This window comes from Pseudopodoces humilis, chromosome 6 (genome assembly GCF_049639895.1).
Source record: "Pseudopodoces humilis isolate 2021_Gansu_Grassland_sample_001 chromosome 6, ASM4963989v1, whole genome shotgun sequence".
NCBI lineage: Eukaryota > Metazoa > Chordata > Aves > Passeriformes > Paridae > Pseudopodoces > Pseudopodoces humilis.
Genome location: NC_142205.1, coordinates 57717974 through 57730406, shown reverse-complemented (window position 1 = coordinate 57730406; position 12433 = coordinate 57717974). Strand labels below are relative to the sequence as shown.

At 38.3% G+C, this 12433-nt stretch overlaps 1 protein-coding gene across 4 annotated transcripts in view; it reads right to left on the bottom strand.

The window, feature by feature from the left end:
• The window catches only part of ARHGAP10 (Rho GTPase activating protein 10), a 137102-nt gene that overhangs the window by 96788 nt on the left and 27881 nt on the right, over positions 1-12433 (bottom strand). The window lies entirely within an intron of this gene.

Below are 12433 nucleotides of genomic sequence, written 5' to 3'. Positions count from 1 at the left end.
CCATAAGATCTCTCTATCCATAGAGTAATCAAGTTTTTCAAGAAACTCTGAACACAGGTCTGCCTAAGGACATCACAGGATATCCAGGGTTGCCTAACCCTCTTCTGATAAAGAATCTCTCACACAGGTTTCTTTATGCAAAGTTATATAGTAGAAAGTACATGCAATCATGTGTATAGTATTACATCTATCCTTACAGTTCACCTCAGTTTAAAAAAAGATCTGTAATTACAGAAAACAGATCTTTAATTACAGAAGTTAAGGGCACGACACTTTAAGTTGTACCGGTTGTCTTGCTCTGCTAACCTAAATTCACTCGTATATTCATCAGCACAAATACACATCTTGGAATTTTGTAGATACTATACATAGATACTCTGCTAGTGAAACCTTTATGCATAAATATACATAAACCAAATACAAAAGAATTGCTGCACTTGAACTAAAAATCCCATGGAGTTAAACTCTGCCAAAAGCTAACTTAAATGCACAGCATTAAAATTAATTTTATATAATAACTGTTTTGTGACAGCCATAAAACATTTTCAGCAACCCAAATTTTACCCACTAACATTTGACAGTTTGAGGTCAGAGGCTGCATTCTTACATTCCTCAGGAAGTAGTCAGACTCCATAGTCAGTCACAACATCATCATGATAAACCTTTACTTCATAAAGTTGTAAATAAACAGTGTACACACACTTTTCTGTTGTGCTGACATGTGCAGGTTGGGAATGTCACAAGTTGTAGAAGGACTCAGTTGTTCAGTAGGATAAAAAAGGATGCATGTCCTAGTATACCTCTACCCATTAATGAAGGTTTTACTCACATTTTTGTTGTTAGCCAAAGTTAAGGACAACTTAAAGTGTTTAGTTAATCTATAATCCTTTTCTTATCACATGCAGTTCCAAAGGGCTAAGAAGAACTCTAACAGGCCAACTAAGCATTTTGCTCTTTAATATTAACAAGAACTAAAAGATTATCAGCTTGGACTTTCTTGTTCCAGTTTTAGGAGGGAGGTTATTTGTTTTGGGGTTTTCTTTTGGTTTGTTGGCGTTTTTTTACCAAAAACAAACAAAAAAGTCACTCAATTGTATAACCAGTCCTGCACCCAACACATCATGTATTTTATCACATGTCATAGTATAACCTCACATACTGAAAGTTCAGTTCAACCACTGAAAAGGTTAAGTCAAATACTCTACAAACAGCAAATCACAGTCTAAAATTAAAAAAAAAAGCTTTTTCTTTTCACCCATTTCTCATTAGTTCTCTCCTCACCCATTGTGTAACAGAGCTGTTCCCTCCTAAACCTGTGCAAGTGCCCTTCAACACATGATGTAGCAGGATGCTGCACAGGGTTGAAATAACAAGGATAAGAAGGCTGAAGGAAGCAGAAATGTAACTCCCATGTGAAAGGAAACACGGGTGTTTTAATTCAAATGCCTTGTGGGCTGAACAGCTGTTCATAAAGCAGACAGCAAAAGAAACAAGTTCTGCTGGCTGTGAAAGGCTTAAACATGGAAAATGGAAATGGAAAAACAAGGTTCTTAACCATCTAATGTTACACTTATTTGTGAGCCAGGTCACAGTGCAAGGCTGAAGAGAGTTTATTTATGGGAGAATGATTCCAACAACATACACTCTCCCAAACTTATTAAATTTTCTTGAATCCGATAATCCCCTCCCAAAGCCCTGTCACATGAGAGCCAGCCCCACACTAGAGGAAGGAATTGTTTATTATGTTTTCTTCTACTTGTAGACATGAAGCATTCAAATAATGCTGAGCAAGGTACACACTAAGAGATTCATGCAGCACCACAGGCACACAACACCCCCATTTCCCTTCAGGGACTGAGCAGGTACAATATTGGTGAGCTTATGAGCCTTTCTAGAGTGCTGTCAAATTGCCACATCTCTTGTGACAGTGATAGCAAACAAAACCTATGGCCACACTCAGACTCTTTCAGTGCAAAGTCCAACATCTTCAGTCGGCTTGAGAATGAGCTGAATTAAAACACTCCCTTTCTCACTGGATCAGAAACCCACATTTATGCACTTCTCATTACTGAATCTGCTCAGGGATCAGAAATTACTGATCTGAGGACTGAGTATGTTGTCAGAAGCAGTAACCTTCTAACATCAAAGCTATATTTGTAGAGTTCCCCATTAAAACCATGAAGACACATTAAATTTTTGCAACATCTTTCCACAAATAATTTCTGAAACATTTAAGAACCTTTACAGAAAATTTTGAAACCATCAGTGAGTGGAGGGATTTGTAGATTTGGATCACAAAATAACAACACAATGGGTCAAGAAAAGCTGCAGATACCTGACTACTGAACCATTACCTGGAAGAAAACAAGAAGATATTTTCTGGATTTTAAGAACTTGGCACTTTCAACAAAGGTACGAAGTCACTGGAGAAAAATCAAAACCAAGTATCAAGTAGCAATGGAGGAAAACTTTCTCAGGTGAGAGTGAGGATACTGATTTCATTTTTGTTGAGGCACAGGAAAAATTACCAGGATGGTGGCTGGAAGCAAGAAAAGATAACACAGCCTTGTGGTGGATTTTCTTGCCACCTGACAAAACACAGCCAGAGTAAGATACCTGAGAACACCTGCAGTCAAACCTTCCACTGTAGGGCAAGCAACATGAAACTGCTATGATAAATTCCAAATGTCCTTTAGTACATAGGGAGAAGTTCACCCAACAACAAACATTTATAAAAACGCACTAGATCCTGATATCATCATAAGTACTATAGTCTCTGACTATTGTGCTACAATTTAAATGCTGAGCATTGTTGCTTAAATTAGAAATTTCATAAATGTAACTTGGCTTTCTTCCACGATGTGTCAGAAGACCTTTACTAGAGCAAAAGTATTTGTCTGGCACTGACAGATACATCTCAGCATTGTTCCACACCAGCATGAGAGCCTGCAAGACCAGAACGTGTTATATAGCAGACTGCAAACCCGAATGGATTCCAGCTACTAACACTAGAATAAAACAGGGCTTGAGTACAATTATGTATCAAACAGAATGACCAGTTACACTGGCTGTGTGAATAATGCTGTGTCCTACTGACGAGTAACTATTTTATTCCCTTTTACAAAGTAACACCAAACTGAAAGGTAAAGAAAGCAGCAATAGGGTTGTTGCTTGTTACAGGGTGCTGCTATCATTGAAAGGGAGAAACAAGGCATTCAAGATCAAAGAGTGCTTTAAATATCAACCTAACACTAACACTGCTGAATACAATGGAATCCTGGCAAACCCATAAGCCAAAGTAATTTCAAAGATTCACCTTCTAAAACACAAAAAGAAACTAAGCATCTGCTAAATGTTTTGACCAAAAGGCTGAAGACAGATTTCCAAGAAGAGACGGGAGGGACCCAAGGACACCGGGGCTTTTAACTTTTTTCTTTGGCATTGCTCATATCAGTACACTGTACTACTTTCATGTCTGGATGGAACTATTTAAAAATACAGCAAGAGAGACAGGAGCAGCTGCCTGCTTCCTCACTTTGCTCTGAAACACCTTGGTAACAAGTGCTCCTGTGAATTTGTCCAGTGCCAGATGCGCTGCCAGTACCCCAAACACAAATCTCAATATTTTTTCCATTTGGATTTGAAAGAAAATACTTTTGTTCCTTATCTGAGTCAAGCTGAGCCAACATGACACCATTAGTTGCTGGGTGGTGGCCAAGCCTCAATTAACAGCACCAGAATCCAATGATTCCCTTTAAGATCAGTACTAATCTCAGTGCTAGCCACACAAACCAGAAGTCTTGGACAAAGCCAGACAATATTGCTTTCTAAGGCTATTCTAGATCTCTTTTGGGAGGCAGAAGAATTCCATCCATCTGTATGAGTGTTAATATTTTTCTACAACAATATATGCATTTCTGCAACGAGCTTTTAAGAATGACATCACCATTCCTATTTCCTAACTTCAAGTTTACTGATCTTTAACAGATACACTCCAGGAATGACAGATTTCTAGAAGCTTTATTTAACATGGATTGAAACTGCTCTGGCTTCATTGTAAAACATCTCCCCAAAAAGCTAAAAGGTTAGCAAACACTTAGATTTAACTACCAAACTCATCTTCAAGCTACTTTCAAGACTAATATTAGACTGCTCAAGGTATTTTCTTTGCAGTGGGCCAAGATCAGGCAAGCCAAACACCATTGTGAAACAGGCAAGAACAAGCTGAGCCAGAGGTGGCCTCTCCCCTCTTCTTCCCAGGCATCAATCTCCTACAAGAGCCAACAAAGCAGCTTCAGAGGAACAGAGCACTTAAAATAGTTTGTCCAAGAGCTGCAGCACAGACTCATATAATGTTTTATACAAAAAATGCACCATCTCAACACTTTAAAAGCAACTCTGTGTTCCTTCTCTGTGGCCCCTTTCACAAGGTGAACAATGAATCTAATATAATCCATGACACTGAGAACATGAACAGGATTTAGTCACTACCTTAGCAAGGTGGATAAACAGGATTAATTTAGTAACTTAGCAGATGCAGGCCAGTCCTAAGAGCAGTAACACATTCCAACTCCCTAAAAACAAATAAACTTCTTATTCCTCATTTTTATCTGACAAATATATTGAATATATGAAGCTAAAACACAGTTACTCATTCCTATCCAAAACCTGAATGGAAATCAAGCTCAAGTCTCAGAGGTTTCTGGAGTCTCATTTTAATCATGCCACATTATCCATGGCAGCTCACAAGGTTCTGAAAGCTTAGCAATTTTGGCTATGAACATTATAAAGCAAATCATTACTGATTTGTCAAGTGGTTCAGCTTCCCTTCCCCCACCTTCCCTGCATAATACAGTGCATTTGGTCCATCCCAAACCTTTAAAACAAATAAGGAGAACCTCAGCCTCTCACCATTTCAGTTTAATCCAACTAGCATCCTGTTCCTGCTGGCCCAAAGGCTCCACTCCAGCTGTGGACAGCTTCACACCCTCCTCATTCATATGCTCAGGTCTGAGGCAACTCCACATTAAGTGCACCAAAGTTACAAATCGTTTCATTATTTTGGAAAAACCTTCAGAAATTTTTCCAGACACGTAAGTTAGAGTTTAAATTTTCAAAATACAACAAAAAAGAGGGATGGTAGCAGGAAATTTTTGGGAAAAGTCTTTCTAATTTTAACAAGAGTTTTTGCAAGTTGAAAAAAAAAAAAAGCCACACACAACCAAACACTGTGCATCAAACAGAAAAAAGGAAATTGCAGGAGTAAAATAAAAAATAAAACTCTAAGGTAATTTATATGTAAAAACATGAGATCATAAGAATTTTAGCAATCTTAATCACTAATAGAATTTTCCTTCTTAACTTGACATAGATAAGAACCAATATCATTCTTCTACTATGCTAAAATCCATATTTTGTCATGGCTCTCCCCACTAATGACAACCCAGAAGCAAAAAAAACAAAAACATTTTAGTGTTCAATCTAACAAAAAGAGAACAACTAATATTGGGGTAATGAATACCAGTCTTCCAAACAGTGCCTCTGTTAGGAACCTACTGGTCCCAAATGTTTATTCCACAGTGTTGGACGTTCCCTATTACCAGCTTGACTGCATGCTGGGGTCATTAATTGTGGTATAATTTTGGGACAAGTAAAACCAGGATATTTAGTCTGAAAAAGTCACATTGAGTAGCACAAAAGACACATTCTAACCTTCCCACTTCTTAAAAGAGAAAACACAATTCTTGCAAGAATTCTACTTCATAGGTTAATTCTGCAATATTTTATGATTTTCCTTCTTCCAAATACATAATCCCATGCTCTAAACACCATTATTACCCATCAGAACAGACACGTTAAGAAATCTTTCAGCTGTCAGCAGAGTCGACTCATTTTTTCATAAATATGCAAAATTGTTTAAATGCCACAGCCTCCAACCATTGTTTTCTCCTATAGAAAGTGTGCAGCACAATAACACAAAATATTTATCAATTTATCTACCTTCTCTAGTTCTACAACTTTTATCAGTGAAAACAGACTTGACTCATTTCTCCTCTTTCTACCCCTGCAATTACAAGGGTACAAACACCATAATCCTCCACATCAAGAAACATGTAATCAACATGTTAATTACCATAAATGAAATAAAGTAGCATCTTATGAGAGTGTGGGGAAAAGTGCCAAGTCCTGTTGGTACTGTCCTTCAGCTGCACCACACCTTGGGCTCTGGTTATTTGCCTTTTTAGTTGAAATATGCCAGCAGCCCTACTCCACCCTGCCAAGGGCATTTTCCTCTTTGCATCACAGGCATTAGGCAAAAAAGCACATTTAGTATCTCAGCAGTGATTAAGGTTTTTCTAAAGCATCTCCAACAGCTCTTATGAAAAAGTGACCCCACCCCTCTGCTAGCTCAGATGGTGACTACATCTTTTGGTTTTGCTTTTCAGGAACACAGCATAAATTACATTATGAAACCAAAAGAGAAGCTCCATTCCTGGTCCTACAATCCTGCAGGTAAATCCACTGCTTCAGTGGTGAAGAAATATTCCTGCAACCACCTTGAGATCAGACCTGTATCCCAAAGTCCCAGCTGAAGGGTCTTGCAAATCTGAAAGAAGTTTCTTTGAAGCACCACAAAGATAATGCCTTCAAAGGAATCAGAACCATCTTCCTGATCCCTACAAACTCTGTACCTCTTACAACGAAACAGAGCGAAACAAATAAGAAAGCAAAGAATATGGAAAAACAAATTTGTAATGAAGAAAACTATGAGGGCATTCCACCAAATTTACATGGTTCCCAAAGATAAAAACCAGCAGCTCAGGATTTGCTGCAAAGGTTTCCCATTGCCATACTGCACCAAATGGCAGCAAGAGGGACACCACTGTTCTATAATTGGTTCCCAAAAAAACCATTCATCAATCCAGAAGCAATGCTGGCACACATTTTACCCCCTGGTAAAACTTCCTACAATATCTACTACTCTTCAAGTAGCACAGCCCTAGGAATTGCCTTCCAGAAGTGACTGCATTAGAAAACGTAAGACAAAAAAATTCCTCTTCAAAGATCAGGATTTTACTATAATTAATGTGAAGATGCATGAATTCAGGTGAGCTTACACCACTAATAACAAATTTTGAAATGGAAATTTAAAACTGATAGCATTTATAAGACAACTCTGATCACTAAATCATAGATTTCCAGAAGGCTTATTCTTCAATTAAAATTCTTGTCAAACACCACAGATTTGAATGCCTTCATGCACTACTGCTGTTCAATAGCAAGTAAATCAGAAGACCATACTGCTTAAGGATGAAAAATTGTGCTAATTAACTGAAAATATTCTCAGCTGGGAAACTGTGAAATAAATTAAGTACCTAAAGGAAAAAAAAATGTGTTTATTCTACAGATACTTATTCAACATCAGCATTCTGAATGTTTAAATTCTGGAGCATTGCTTTCATACCCAGACTGAGTTCCCAGACAACTACAACGTTTACATAAAAAAAGAAAATATTGTGTTGAAATACTGCTTTGATTGCAAAAGAAAAATAACAATTCACTATTGGTCAGAAGCCAATTTTTGCCATTGTAGCCTGCCTGTAGAGGTTTGTGGTCTGGAGGCAACCCCACATAATCAAATCTTCACTGTGGAAATGGGCAATGAAGCATTAACCCCACACAACCCATCTTAAGTGAAATAACTGCTATATTCAAAGCACTTTTCTAAATCCAAATATCTGACAGGACACGTCTACTTTCTTCAGTCGGCAAAATTTGCTCATGGCAGTCAGGTCAAGTTGTGACATCAACCCAGCAGAGGTCCTGACCCGCCACCAAGTTAAGGAGATTTCCCCCTTCCAAGAAACAGGAGTGATTTCATTACTTGAAGTCTCTTGTTGTAGAAAGAACACACGTGACCGAAACTTCATCGGGTTGGGAAAGCTGGAGGGGAAGCCCAGCTCAGCCTGGGATGGGAAAGTCACAATAAACACACCCGCTTGTAGGCTCTTCACATGTCACATCTGCTGCCACTGGGCAGAACATCTCAGTTCACATCCAAGAAACGTTTCCAGCAAGACCTTTTCTTGCAGAAATGTCAACATTAAACATTAAATAACTTTGCAGGGAAAAATATCATTCACAATCTTTTCTCCCTCTAAAATGGCAGATATCTCAAAACTTCACCACTTGTATGGAATTACTACCTAAATATTCGTATATTTAGAGGAAAAACCCAGAAGGAGATCAAACTTGCACAATACTGTGATTTCTTCACAAGAAATCGTGTCCTAACATGCATCCAAGTGCACACCTATAATTAGGGCGTTACATGAAATGGCTACCAAATACTTCATCATCAGAAAGCCCATACAAGGCTCAGAAAATAAAGTTAGATTTTCACCAATTCTTCTGCTCATGAGTCATGAACATTAAACAAAATTCTCCCAGTGGGCAAAGACTTGAAACAGCACAGCTTTATTTTCCCAAGTGCAACAAGATTCAAGTGGGAGGGGAGAGAAGAAAATACAATAAGAAGTCAGGTAAATGAGCAGCTGAGATCTATAATTCAACATATAATGACCAAGTGCTCAATCCTTGGGCTATTTATTTACTTTTTTATTAAAAGATGAATCTTCAGCATCAAGAAGGACAGAATGATTACAACAGGCTCCCAAAGATGGAAGAGTCCAAGAATAAGCTGCAGCTTGGCACAGAAGTGAAATGAATCCAAGTTTTGACAGAAAAAACAGCTGGCAGCAACTGTAGTGAAGGGGACAGCCGGTACTTCTGTCACATATAGCTTCCAGAAAAAACAGCAGACAGCACAGCAATGGGTAATTTAAATAGATATCCAAATTAAAAAGAAAAAAAAAAAAAAAGTTTTATTTCACACCTTTCCAAAACTGCCAAATAGGGACTTTAAGTGCAAAGTGACACAGAAGTTGTGTGTCAAAAAAAACTTAGGACAGCTCTCATATGAGCTTGTTTCTGAATAAAACATATTAAAAATTAAGCTTCTAATTAGTTCAGACCAAAGCCTTACATGAACACCACAGAATATTTAAACAACTTTATTGTGAATACAAGATTCCTTTAAATAAACAAAAATTGCAGAAAGCATCAAAATACAAGAAACTTGATTTTAAAGGATGAGTTTTATACTCCCCTTTCCCTGTTCTCACTGTTGTTCTTTTAAAAAAGTTATTGCTACAGAAAGCCCAGATGTTCCAGTATCATTTCACCTGCCAGCTTCTCCAATTATTGCAATTTATTTGTCTGGGCAAAAGAATAAAATTATTGCTTCTGCCACCAATAACTGCTAAGAGAGCTTAGCAGGAAATACTGATTTAAATAGTCAGTCATGTAGTGTGGTACATGCCAGAGGAGAAACTTCACTTATCTTTGGTGTGGACAGTTGTGCAAGAATTGGACTCTGTGTGCAAAGAAATCCTGTAATCCTTCTGACAGTTTCAGATTAGAAATTTTACAAGAGGCCAATGAATCAAATGTAAGCTAATAATGTGTATTTCAAAAGTGACACACAGTAAAACTCACTGACTCTGGGAAAAAACTTTCGTGAAAGCCTCATTGCTTTGGGTTTCAGTACATTTATCCAAAAATGAGTTTCCAAACCTAGATATCAGTGGCACTTCTTGAATCAAAGATAACTAAATGATCAAAAAACAAAATAACTGAGCAAAAGCAAAGATAGTCAAGAGCAACCACCATATCCTCATGAGAAGTGCAAGACACAGAAGAAACATCTTGCAGTAGAAAAAGAAAGTAGAAAGCAAAAAATGTTTTAGTCTTCTAATATAATTCCATATTTCATTCTGTTTTCACACAAAAAGAACACAGTATATAATAACACAGTGAAAATCTTTTTCATATTATTTATATCCTTCACGCTTTGACTCAAGAATTAGCTTAAATATACTATAATGTTTTTGGGGAAAAGTCAAGCTGGTTTTGTTTCTAAGTAAACAAAACATGTAAAATTTCTGAGTGAAAGCACAAGCCTAAACTTTTTGATTTTTCCCCTCACTGAACTGTTCCAGCTGCATTACTACATACTGTGCCTTTTGCTATACGACATACTCATGAAAGAGCAGATAAAGCAGTTTCTTGCCCAAGATAAACAATACCATGAAAGAATTCACAACCTCCCTTAGAAGCTCCTGTGTGTATCTCCTGCAGTGGAAGACTTCCTGCAACAGAGCAGGAATACAGAAATTCAGGACTTGGTTCAGTCATGTTTGAGTTTCATTGGTGGAATCTGAGGGAAAAAGAGCAAGCCAGGATTTCCAAATAGATGTTTTCTAAAATGTTTCCATTGCCATTTCCGGAGTTGAGGCATTACTAAGCTTGGGATAATTTGTTTATAAAACAGCTGATTTCTCCTTTGTCTTTCTTCTCTGGATCCTGTAAACAACAGTTCATATTCAAATACTGTCCCTGCTTATCATCAGCCTAAGGATCCACAACCTTGCCTTCATAGCCCTGACACACTCAACACACTTGAAGCTGTAACTGCACATCAGAACAAGTGAGAAGCAGACAAAACCAGAGCAGAGACTAAAGCAACCCATGGCTGCCAACAAATGTTGTCAATTTACTCTAGATGGGGCTTCCCTTCTCTAGAACATGACAAAATGAAGAAAAAAAAAAACCCAAAACCCTTTGCCAGGCTAAGAGCTGAAATGAGAAGCTGCTTGGACTGTGACAATCTATGTTACGGAGTCATGGAATCATTTAGGTTGTAAAAGACCCTTGAAGACTGAGTCCAGCCAAAACCTAACACTTCCACTTAAATACCTCCAGGGATGGTGACTTCACCACTTCCCTGGGCAGCCTGTTCCAATGCTTGACAAACACTTTCAGGGAAGAATTTTCCCCTAATACAAACCTAGCCCTCACCTGGTTCAGCCTGAGGCAGTTTCCTCTTGCCCTGTTGTTTGTTCCTTGGGAAAAAAGACCAGGCCCTACCTGGCTACAGCCTCCTTCCAGGGAGTTATAAAAAGGGATAAGGTCTCCCCTGAGCCTTCGTCTCTCCAGGCTAAACCCCCAGCTCCCTCAGGTGTTCTTCACCAGACCTGTGCTCCAGACCCTTCAACAGCTCCTTCTCTGGACACGCTCCAGCCCCTCAGTGCCCTTCTTGTCAGAAGGGGCCCCAAAATGAGCACAGGATTTGGGGTGCAGCCCCACCAGTGCCAAGTACAGGGGGACTGTACTGCCCTGCTCCTGCTGGCCACACTTGCTGATCCAGGCCAGGCTGCCTGTCCCCAAACCTGGGCACATTCTTAAATGTACTATACTCACAGAAGAACCCCGAATTCCAAATATGGGGAATGATAAATATACCTAATTATATATACAAGTACAGAATGATAAATTACACAACAATCTGAATGAAAAGCTTCAGCTTTCAGCAGTGAGTGCACTGCCTCTGTACAATCCAGGGAAGGGAAATGTACACCTACAGTGAACTGTTCTGTGAGGACAAACCACTCTGCATTCTGTACTCCAGCTGGACTGGCTTTATAGCTCAGCTTCAGCACTCACTGGTACAAACTGTCCTGTGTGCTCACAGAACTTGAAATGCACATGCCCTTTATTTCTGATTATTTATTCATAGATCAAGGTTGGAAGCAAGCAGAAAACACTTGAGATGACGGAAGAAATTAAAGTATTTAACTAATAACAAACATCAAACAAAACAAAAATTTGAACAAAGCATCACATGTGAATTATCATGACAACTGCAGGGTATAATTGCTTGACTAGGTCTAGATTTTATCAGACTGATAGGGAAGACTAAGTAGTTGTCCTTTGTCCCACCCTCTGCCACAACACACATTACCGTAAAAAAGAAAAACTTGAAAATATTAGCAGTTAAAATAATCATTCAACTTACCCAACTGCCATGTGGTTAAGTTTATATATTTAGAGTACAAATCAACAAGAAAGCAATTCACTTGGCTGACATTTCAGGGAAAAATGCTCTTTTGTAAACTGTCTTAAAAATAATAACCAGATTTACACAGGTTTGTGTGGATCGCACTAAAGAGGTGGTGCTTAAATACTCCTTGATCTCTGGTTTGGAGCAAAAGAAAGGACTCATTCTCAAGTGACCAGGCCTGTGTCTTTTGAAAGAGAAGATGAGAAAACTGCTACATGGAAACTCCTGATCTCCGAGGGGGGGAAGAAAAAAACATAGGCTGTTAAGGAAAAATACGCATTTAAGTTTAGTTTTTTAAAATCTTTCTTCAGGACATCACAGACCTTTAGAAAAATAAACACTTGGTTTATTTGAAATAAACTAGGAATAACTCTGGACCCTTTCTCCTTTTTTTTTAAAGCACTCTAATGGGTGACAGGAATGGTCAGAGAGAAAAAGAAGTATATTTATTCATATATTCCTGAAAACATG